Source organism: Citrus clementina, unplaced genomic scaffold (genome assembly GCF_000493195.1).
Source record: "Citrus clementina cultivar Clemenules unplaced genomic scaffold, Citrus_clementina_v1.0 scaffold_3, whole genome shotgun sequence".
Classification (NCBI taxonomy): domain Eukaryota; kingdom Viridiplantae; phylum Streptophyta; class Magnoliopsida; order Sapindales; family Rutaceae; genus Citrus; species Citrus x clementina.
This window is the reverse complement of record NW_006262339.1, coordinates 30,268,075-30,277,619: the sequence shown is the minus strand read 5'-3', so window position 1 is coordinate 30,277,619 and position 9,545 is coordinate 30,268,075. Positions and strand designations below refer to the sequence as shown.

The 9,545-nt window shown below is 37.0% G+C and overlaps 1 pseudogene; it reads right to left on the bottom strand.

Annotated features, from left to right (window-relative positions):
- Positions 1–218: 218 nt before the first annotated feature.
- LOC112099842 lies at positions 219–8,697 on the bottom strand (annotated as a pseudogene).
- Positions 8,698–9,545: the final 848 nt, after the last annotated feature.

The window sequence follows — 9,545 nt, the reverse complement described above, 5'->3', positions numbered from 1 at the left end:
TATTTTCCCTTTTCTATTTTTATTACTATTATATTATTATTCTTTTTTCATTTTCTAAAGATATTTAAAAATATATATAGATTAAAACAAAAGAAAAATACTACGAAAGACCTAATCTAAAGCTCCAAAATGCTTCTCACAATCGCACACAGCCCAAAATTCTTCAAATCCTTTCCTCATTCACCAAACCCAAAATAATAAACAACAATAAATTAAAGTCAATCTGTGATTAATCTAATTTGTTCCGGTGGAAATTCAAATATTTTTCTTCCTTCGTCAAAGCTACTGCCAAATGCTGTTCGATAAATCACATCGGCTGTCAAAGTTTGAATACGAGGCCACACAACTAACTCACAGGATCCTTTCTTTGAAATCGAGTCTCTCATTTACTTAGCATGTCATATTGTCATTGCAGCTCTTATGAATCGTAGGTGACATATTCTAACAAAAAGAAATGGAAAAAATTGTCAACTAATGTCATAGGTCATGTAACAATAAGAATTGCCATTGAAACATGATATGTATGATCAAATGAAGTTGAAAATGAACTTTCAACTTATCGAGACGGAAATGTGGAGTGGTGAGTTTTTGAACTTTAAGCCGCTGCTCACCCTCATACACCACCATCCCAGAGACCAGCAGCTTCGCAACTGAGCTTCTCTGTTCCTGAAAGATATCATGCTTCTTAAATATTTCCCTTACAATTTTGGGATCTGTGATGTTTATGATTGGTCTTGGACCCATCCATATGAAAGAATTCTTACCTGTAATTTAGGAGTACATGCTGTTAGCCATAAATGTTATGGATGGATGATAGAATCCCAGTCGTTTGCTATAGAGTATAGAGCGCCATTAGAGAATAAAAGTTAAGAAAACACTATAGGTCACATATTTATAGTAGTCCACTTCGAATGTGAGAGCTACGTCCGTTTCGGCCACTGCAAAGCTTCACTATAAATAGGAAAGAAGATTACAAAGATCATTTAGAATCACGCAATAACACCCACTAAAAATAACCACAAGATTTAAGTACTTTGTTTTTTTTTTTTTTTACTCTTATAATATATCTTCAATTCAAGTACAAAGTAATAAACCAAGCTTACAATATGTTGAACACATCAGCACCCCATCAACAATTTCTTAAAAAGTAATTTCGTTAAAATGGATTTTGCGGGGAAAAATGTTACTTTAACAGAAAATTATAATGACAGTGACAAATGAAAATTTATGAAAAATCTCAAATACCCCCTAGTTGAGTGAAAGTTTCTCGTTTCGCCTTGTGGGCATTTTTGGTTTTTAATTTTAAGACAAAAATAAACGAGTGAGGCTATTGAACCCGTAAATTTACTTTTTTTAACTTGTTATCTAATTAAAAATTTTATTACCAAACTGCCCTTGATCAAAATTACATTTAATTAGAAAAACAAACAAAAGCTACTTTATACATCCATTTTATGATGAACCATAACCCTAATACACTACAATGTTGAAAGTCATGGCTGGCGCCGGCCATCTAGATGGCCGGTGCCAACCATTCAACATTCAACACGGCCCGCCATTGTTGGTGGTGCCGTGTTAATGACTCCAAAAAAAAAAAAAAAAAAAAGAGCCAAAATTTTGGCTATATAAAGAGGGCTTCCCACCCTCATTTTTCATCCAATCTTGAGAGAACAATTTAGGGAGTTGAGAGAGAGTTTAAGAGCTTGCATTTATAAGCTCTTATTTTAGTGATTTGAGAGTTTGGGTGTATTAGGGTTTTGGGTAGAGAGCTAAAATACTACAATACTTGTAACTCCTTTTCACTAGTAAAATATTTCCTTCTGTCTTCGCCCGTGGATGTAGGCTAAAAGCCGAACCACGTAATTTCTGGTGTCCTCTATTGTGCTTGTTCTTTATTTTATTTCCAATTTCATTTTAGCTGCGGTCCTGCTTCACCCACCAATTTCCTAACAGTGGTATCAGAGCTATTGGTTGTATTTTTGGAGTCAGGAATTGTTCACCTATTCACGTATACGGCATACGATACTATTCACGTATACGGAGTACGGCACTATTCACGTATACGGAGTACGACACTATTCACGTATACGGAGTACGGCACTATTCACGTATACGGTGTACGGCACTATTCACGTATACGGCGTACGACACTATTCACGTATACGGTGTACGGTACTATTCATGTATACGGTACTATTCACGTGAAACGGTGGAAGCGATCCAAGAATTTTGCGGTGCAAAGCAGGGAATAGTGGTGTGAGTAAAGCAACTGTGTGATTCTGTACATGTCTAGGAAAGTTCTGTCACAAAGGCGATAAGAGCTTAAGGAGTTTGGGTTTTAAGTGGGACCATTGTGACCCCTCCAGTCTTTCCTGGGAACTTTCCTGGTGTGCATTCTCACACATACTCACAACTATTCAAGGTGGTACACTAGCTTGTGTACAATATTTATCAATAAAATGGCGGCAAAGTATGAAATTGAGAAATTTAACGGAAATAATTTTTCGTTGTGGAAAATGAAGATGAAAGCTGTATTGAGGAAAAATAATTGCTTGGCAGCAATTGAAGAAAGGCCCATGGAGATAACTGATGACAAGTGGAACGAGGTAGACGGCAATGCCATTTCTGATCTACACTTGGCACTTGCGGATGGAGTATTATCCAGTGTGGCAGAGAAAAATACGGCGAAGGAAATATGGGATACTCTCACAAAATTGTACGAGGCCAAGTCACTACACAATAAAATCTTCTTGAAGAGGAAACTCTATACTCTTCGAATGGCGGAATCTACAATGGTGACCGACCACATCAACACATTGAAGACTCTATTTTCACAACTCACAACGTTGGGTCATAATATAGAGGAAAATGAACGTGCAGAGCTTCTACTTCAAAGTCTACCAGATTCGTATGATCAACTCATCATCAACCTGACGAACAACAATCCAGTGGAGGGTCTAGTTTTCGACGATGTTGCAGCCTCCGTATTAAATGAGGAGAGCAGGCGAAAAAACAAGGAAAACAGACAAGCAAGTTCGCAGCAAGCGGAGGCGCTATCGGTGACGAGAGGAAGATCAACAGAACGTGGCCCCAGTGGGAGTCAAAATCATGGTAGATCAAAATCCAGAAGTAAGAAGAATGTTAAATGCTACAACTGTGGCAAGAAAGGGCACGTCAAAAAGGAGTGTTGGAGTAACCAGAAGAAAAGAGAGGGCAAAGAACCTGAGTCATCAAATGCTCAGGGGTGTGTAGCAAGTACCTCAGATGATGGCGAAATTCTCTACAGTGAGGCAACAACTGTTTCAGAAGGCAGAAAACGACTTTCTGATGTCTGGCTTATAGACTCGGGAGCTACCTGGCACATGACCTCTAGGAGAGAATGGTTCCACACATATGAACCTATCTCAGGAGGATCTGTATATATGGGTAACGATCATGCCTTGAAGATCGCTGGTATTGGTACTATCAAAATAAAAATGTTTGATGGTACAATTCGCACAATTGGAGAGGTAAGACATGTCAATGGCCTGAAGAAAAATCTATTGTCTTTGGGACAAATGGATAGTCATGGGTACAAAACTCATGTGGAGAATGGAATAATGAAGATCGTTAAATGCGCGCTTATATTGATGAAGGCAGAAAAGATTGGTGCTAATTTATTCATGCTTAAAGGAGAAACACTACAGGAGGCTGATGCGTGTGTCGCGTCAAATGGAGAAGAATCAACGATGATGTGGCATCTCAAACTCGGCCACATGTCAGAACAAGGCTTGAAGATTCTCTCTGAGCGAAAATTGCTTCCGGGGCTCAAATCGGTAAGTTTACCATTTTGCGAGCATTGTGTTATAAGTAAGCAGCATAGATTAAAATTCAGTAGATCTATTGCTAGAAGTAAATGCATTCTAGACTTGATTCATTCTGATGTTTGGGAATCACCGGATATATCCATGGGAGGTGCAAAGTACATGGTGACTTTCATTGATGATTATTCCAGAAGATGTTGGGTGTATCCAATTAAGAAAAAGTCAGATGTATTTCCTGTGTTTAAAGAATACAAAGCGTGGGTGGAACTTGAATCTGGTAAAAAGATCAAGTGCTTGAGGACAGATAATGGTGGAGAATATACAGACGGCGAGTTTCTTGCTTTCTGTAAGCAAGAAGGTATTCAGAGACAGTTCACGGTGGCATACACTCCTCAACAAAATGGAGTGGCAGAACGGATGAACAGAACTCTTACAGAAAGAATAAGAGCTATGTTGAGGACTGCTGGTCTACCCAATTCATTCTGGGCAGAAGCAGCCAAAACTGCCTGTTATATAGTAAATCGGTCGCCATCTACAGCTATTGGGTTGAAGACAGCGATGGAGATGTGGACTGGAAAGCCAGCTGATTATTCCTACCTACATGCATTTGGATGTCCTGTGTACGTGATGTACAATGCCCAAGAAAGAACAAAGCTGGATGCAAAATCTAGAAGATGTATCTTCTTGGGGTATGCTGATGGAGTAAAGGGGTATCGTCTGTGGGACCCCACTGCCCACAAGATCGTCATCAGCAGAGATGTTATTTTTGTAGAAGATTAACTGCAAAGAAAAGATGAAGATGATGGCACTGTAAAAGAAAAGTCAGAGACTGTGCCGGTATATGTCGAAAATAATCCAGAAGATTCAGATTCTTCTGAAGTAGCATCAGAGCACGAGGAACAAGAACCAGTTGAGTCCGAGGCTCCAGAAGTTCGTCGGTCAACTCGTGAGAGACGACCGCCAACGTGGCACTCGGAGTATGTCACAGAGATCAACGTTGCATACTGTCTTCTAACAGAGGATGGAGAGCCTTCAACTTTCCATGAAGCTTTAAACAGCTCAGATGTTGCTTTGTGGATGACAGCAATGCAGGAAGAAATTGAAGCTCTACACAAGAACAAGACATGGGAACTTGTACCACTACCACGTGGAAGAAAAGCCATTGGAAACAAATGGGTCTACAAGATCAAACGTGATGGCAATGACCAAGTGGAGCGGTATCGTGCGAGACTGGTAGTGAAAGGATATGCTCAGAAAGAAGGTATTGACTTCAACGAGATATTTTCTCCGGTGGTTCGACTCACAACAGTCAGAATAGTCTTGGCAATGTGTGCTACATTTGACCTACATCTAGAGCAGTTAGATGTTAAAACTGCATTTCTTCATGGAGAACTTGAAGAAGAAATTTATATGCTCCAACCAGAAGGTTTTGCAGAAAAAGGAAAGGAGAACTTGGTTTGCAGGTTGAACAAATCTCTATACGGTCTCAAACAGGCGCCGAGGTGTTGGTATAAGAGATTTGATTCCTTCATCATGAGCCTTGGATACAACAGACTCAGTTCAGATCATTGTACATATTACAAGAGATTTGAAGATAATGATTTCATCATTTTACTGTTGTATGTGGATGACATGTTGGTAGCAGGTCCCAACAAAGATCGAATCCAAGAATTGAAGGCACAGTTGGCTAGGGAGTTTGAAATGAAGGACTTGGGACCAGCAAACAAGATTCCAGGGATGCAAATTCACCGAGACAGAAATAACAGGAAGATTTGGCTCTCACAGAAGAATTATTTGAAGAAAATCTTGCGGCGCTTCAACATGCAAGATTGTAAGTCAATTTCTACCCCACTTCCTGTTAATTTCAAATTATCCTCAAGTATGTGTCCTAGCAATGAAGCAGAGAGGAAGGAGATGTCTCGAGTACCGTATGCATCAGTAGTGGGAAGTTTAATGTTCGCTATGATATGTACAAGACCGGACATTGCACAAGCAGTGGGAGCAGTCAGTCGATACATGGCGAATCCTGGCGGAGAGCATTGGATAACTGTGAAGAGGATTCTGAGATACATCAGAGGAACCTCAGATGTTGCATTATGTTATGGAGGGTCAGAGTTTACTGTCAGGGGCTATGTGGATTCAGATTTTGCAGGAGACCTTGATAAAAGGAAATCCACTACTGGTTATGTGTTTACACTTGCGGGAGCAGCTGTAAGCTGGGTTTCGAAACTGCAGACCGTTGTGGCTTTATCTACAACAGAAGCATAATACATGGCAGCTACACAAGCTTGCAAGGAAGCTATCTGGATACAAAGATTATTGGAGGAGCTCGGGCACAAACAACAGAAAATTCCTGTGTTTTGTGACAGTCAGAGTGCCTTGCACATTGCAAGGAATCCAGCTTTTCATTCCAGGACAAAGCACATAGGAGTTCAGTATCACTTCGTTCGAGAAGTAGTGGAAGATGGAAGTGTGGATTTACAGAAAATCCATACGAAGGAGAACCTAGCAGATGTTTTGACCAAGCCGATAAATACTGATAAGTTTGTCTGGAGTAGATCCTCCTGTGGCCTAGCAGCAACGTAGGCAACATGACTATGGCGAAGCAGAAAGGATGGTGTGGAGATTGATTGGTCCTCAATCAAATCTCCAAGTGGGAGAATGTTGAAAGTCATGGCTGGCGCCGGCCATCTAGATGGCCGGTGCCAACCATTCAACATTCAACACGGCCCGCCATTGTTGGTGGTGCCGTGTTGAATGACTCCAATAAAAAAAAAAAAAAAAGAGCCAAAATTTTGGCTATATAAAGAGGGCTTCCCACCCTCATTTTTCATCCAATCTTGAGAGAACAATTTAGGGAGTTGAGAGAGAGTTTAAGAGCTTGCATTTATAAGCTCTTATTTTAGTGATTTGAGAGTTTGGGTGTATTAGGGTTTTGGGTAGAGAGCTAAAATACTACAATACTTGTAACTCCTTTTCACTAGTAAAATATTTCCTTCTGTCTTCGCCCGTGGATGTAGGCTAAAAGCCGAACCACGTAATTTCTGGTGTCCTCTATTGTGCTTGTTCTTTATTTTATTTCCAATTTCATTTTAGCTGCGGTCCTGCTTCACCCACCAATTTCCTAACATACAATACATATGCTCTCCTCAATTATCTATGTAATATATTTTCTACTTTCTTCTTTATATATTCTAAATTTCCCGAATGTAATTTTAGAATGATTTCACAATTTAACAAAGCCAAAACATAAACGCTACAAGAAAATTTTATTGTTACATTTGACATAATCAACGTTTTAAAGAGGGCCCAGCGCCACTGGGCCACAAAAGAAAGTTCACACCATTCTGTTACGTTGTTTCTCCAAAAGGCAACTCCAAGACAAGGCAACTATTGTTAGTGGGTCACTAACAATTTATACTGCCATAGGTCTTTGACTTATCATTGTGATCTCAGTTTGTTCTTGAACTTAAAATAAAGGACATCAATGATTGTGTTATATTCCCCTACTCCATTGATATTCCCCAATGTTTCTACAAATGGTACTGCATAGCTCTTAACCTCCTTTGCTCATAACAATTGAGAACAGTAGAATTAATGGAGAAGTTAATAATGAGTGTAAAAAGTGGAGAAATTAATCCATAATAATTTATAGTTAAGGTTATTTTTGAATTTCATAAGGATGCAGTAGAAAATTAATGTTTAAATTTTAACAATACGTTATAAAGAAAATGGGTTTAATGAGTAATGTTTTTTTGTTCAAATAGTCTCATCCAATATTTTACATTATTGTCCAATCTTGTAATGATGAAACAAAGGACCTTTTTTGTATTTTAAATTTCTTTTATCAAATTTTCATCATTCTTTATGTCATGTGTGTATAAATAATTTTATAACAGATTATTAAATCTTAATGCGAGAGTATTGATAAGTTCGACTTTAAGATATTTTATAAAAAAAATGGCTTTATTACGAGACCTATTGTTTTATTAAAAAGTGATGCTTTATTCCACAATTGACCTGCTGCTTTATAAAAAGTACTCTCTAGTTTCGGTAATGTGATACTTCATAGCTATGATTTTTATCATAGAGTTAAAGTAAAAATGTGATATAATTATTTTTTTTGGTTAAAATAATTAGGTTATTATAGGAACTTTAAGTGTATAGTAGTTTTTTTAATAAGTTACTTTTGAAAAGTAATTCTATATCTGCCCACAAAAGTAGTTGTCCAAGTAAAAAAATTACAAAATTAATAGTTTTAAAATTTTCATTAACTCTCATTTTTATCAAAATTTATAAAATAAGTGACTTTTGAACATTTGAATCGTAATCTTAACCAGTGATTAAATTAAAATTGAATCATGAAGACAGGACGACATATAATAAGAATAATAAAATCATAATAAACTAATTTTCAAGCAATTTAAAAGTCCAATTGGTCGAGTGATTTTCAAGTAATTTTATTTAATTGACTATCTGAGTTTTATTTAGTTGAATATCTGAGTTTGAATTGATGCTGGGGAGGTATTAAGATAAAAAGTAATTTGGACTAAAAAAAGACAAAAGAAAAACTAAAAAAAATCATGTTCTCTAACTAGGCAGGCTCAACTGCTCAATTAGAGAATTTTCAAAACAAATATACTTACAAGTAAAGTTTTATGACAAATTAGTAGCGAGGCGTACCGTAGTTAGTGATGATATGATGGTGGAAAGGCAGAATTGGTTGGGCGATATCGTCGGAAAGGCCGATGGGTTTACTTTCAGCATCTTTAGTGGTCTTGGCAAGTTCTCTCATGTCTCCAAGTAGTACTTTGTAAGAGTTTCCAGAGAATCCTTGGTCTCTGATAAACTTTTCTAGCTTCTTTGGCTTCAGCCATAGCCAATTCAATCGCATCACCAAGCACATGCCACAGCCAGAATAGTTGTAGAGAAAGCAAAGGAAAGACAAAGACCAAAGATTAGTCTCCCATTTCACTGAATAAAAAAGAGAGGTAGGGAGGGGAAGAGAGAGAGAGAGAGAGTGCTATCTAGAGACTATGTGTGTGTGGTAAAGACTCCACAAACACTAATGTTATGTTTGGTTTGAAGAAACTTTTTGAAGAAGAGAGGAAAGGAAAGAGATAGAAAAAGAGATAAATTCAATAATTTGTTGTCAACTAAAGATGGAGTTAAAATCCTTTTGATCTCATTTTTTTTTCTTTCTCTCTTTTCTGCTCATCTATCTTCCCCTTAGTTCTTATCTACATCTCATCAGCTCTCACTTTTCAATTAACCTTGTTAAAAATTTTAAACTAATCTTTATCTTTCAATATGTCCCACCTAATTTTGAATTTACTCTTATTATAATTTTTATCCTTTTTTTTCCTAAGCATCCACCATATAAAACTAATAAAATCTATTTTAAAAAGGAAAAAAATCTCAAAATCACTATAATATCTCTCTTTCTTTTTAAAGATTTTATCCATCCTTACCATAACCATAAAAAAAGATTTGATACTTCATAATTATCCTCTATTGAGTACTGCAAATTATTTCTTTTATGAATAAAAGTAGAGTATACAATATTTGAGAAAAGATAATCATTTAAAAATTTAAAAAAAATTAGGATTTAAGAAATTAGATTGGCGAAATTAGACACTAATAGAAATTATTATATGGGTACACATAAAAGCTATTTACTCTTTTAGGTCATTTTATATAAAGATAAAATAAGTATTAGAATAAAAGTAATTAATGAGACAT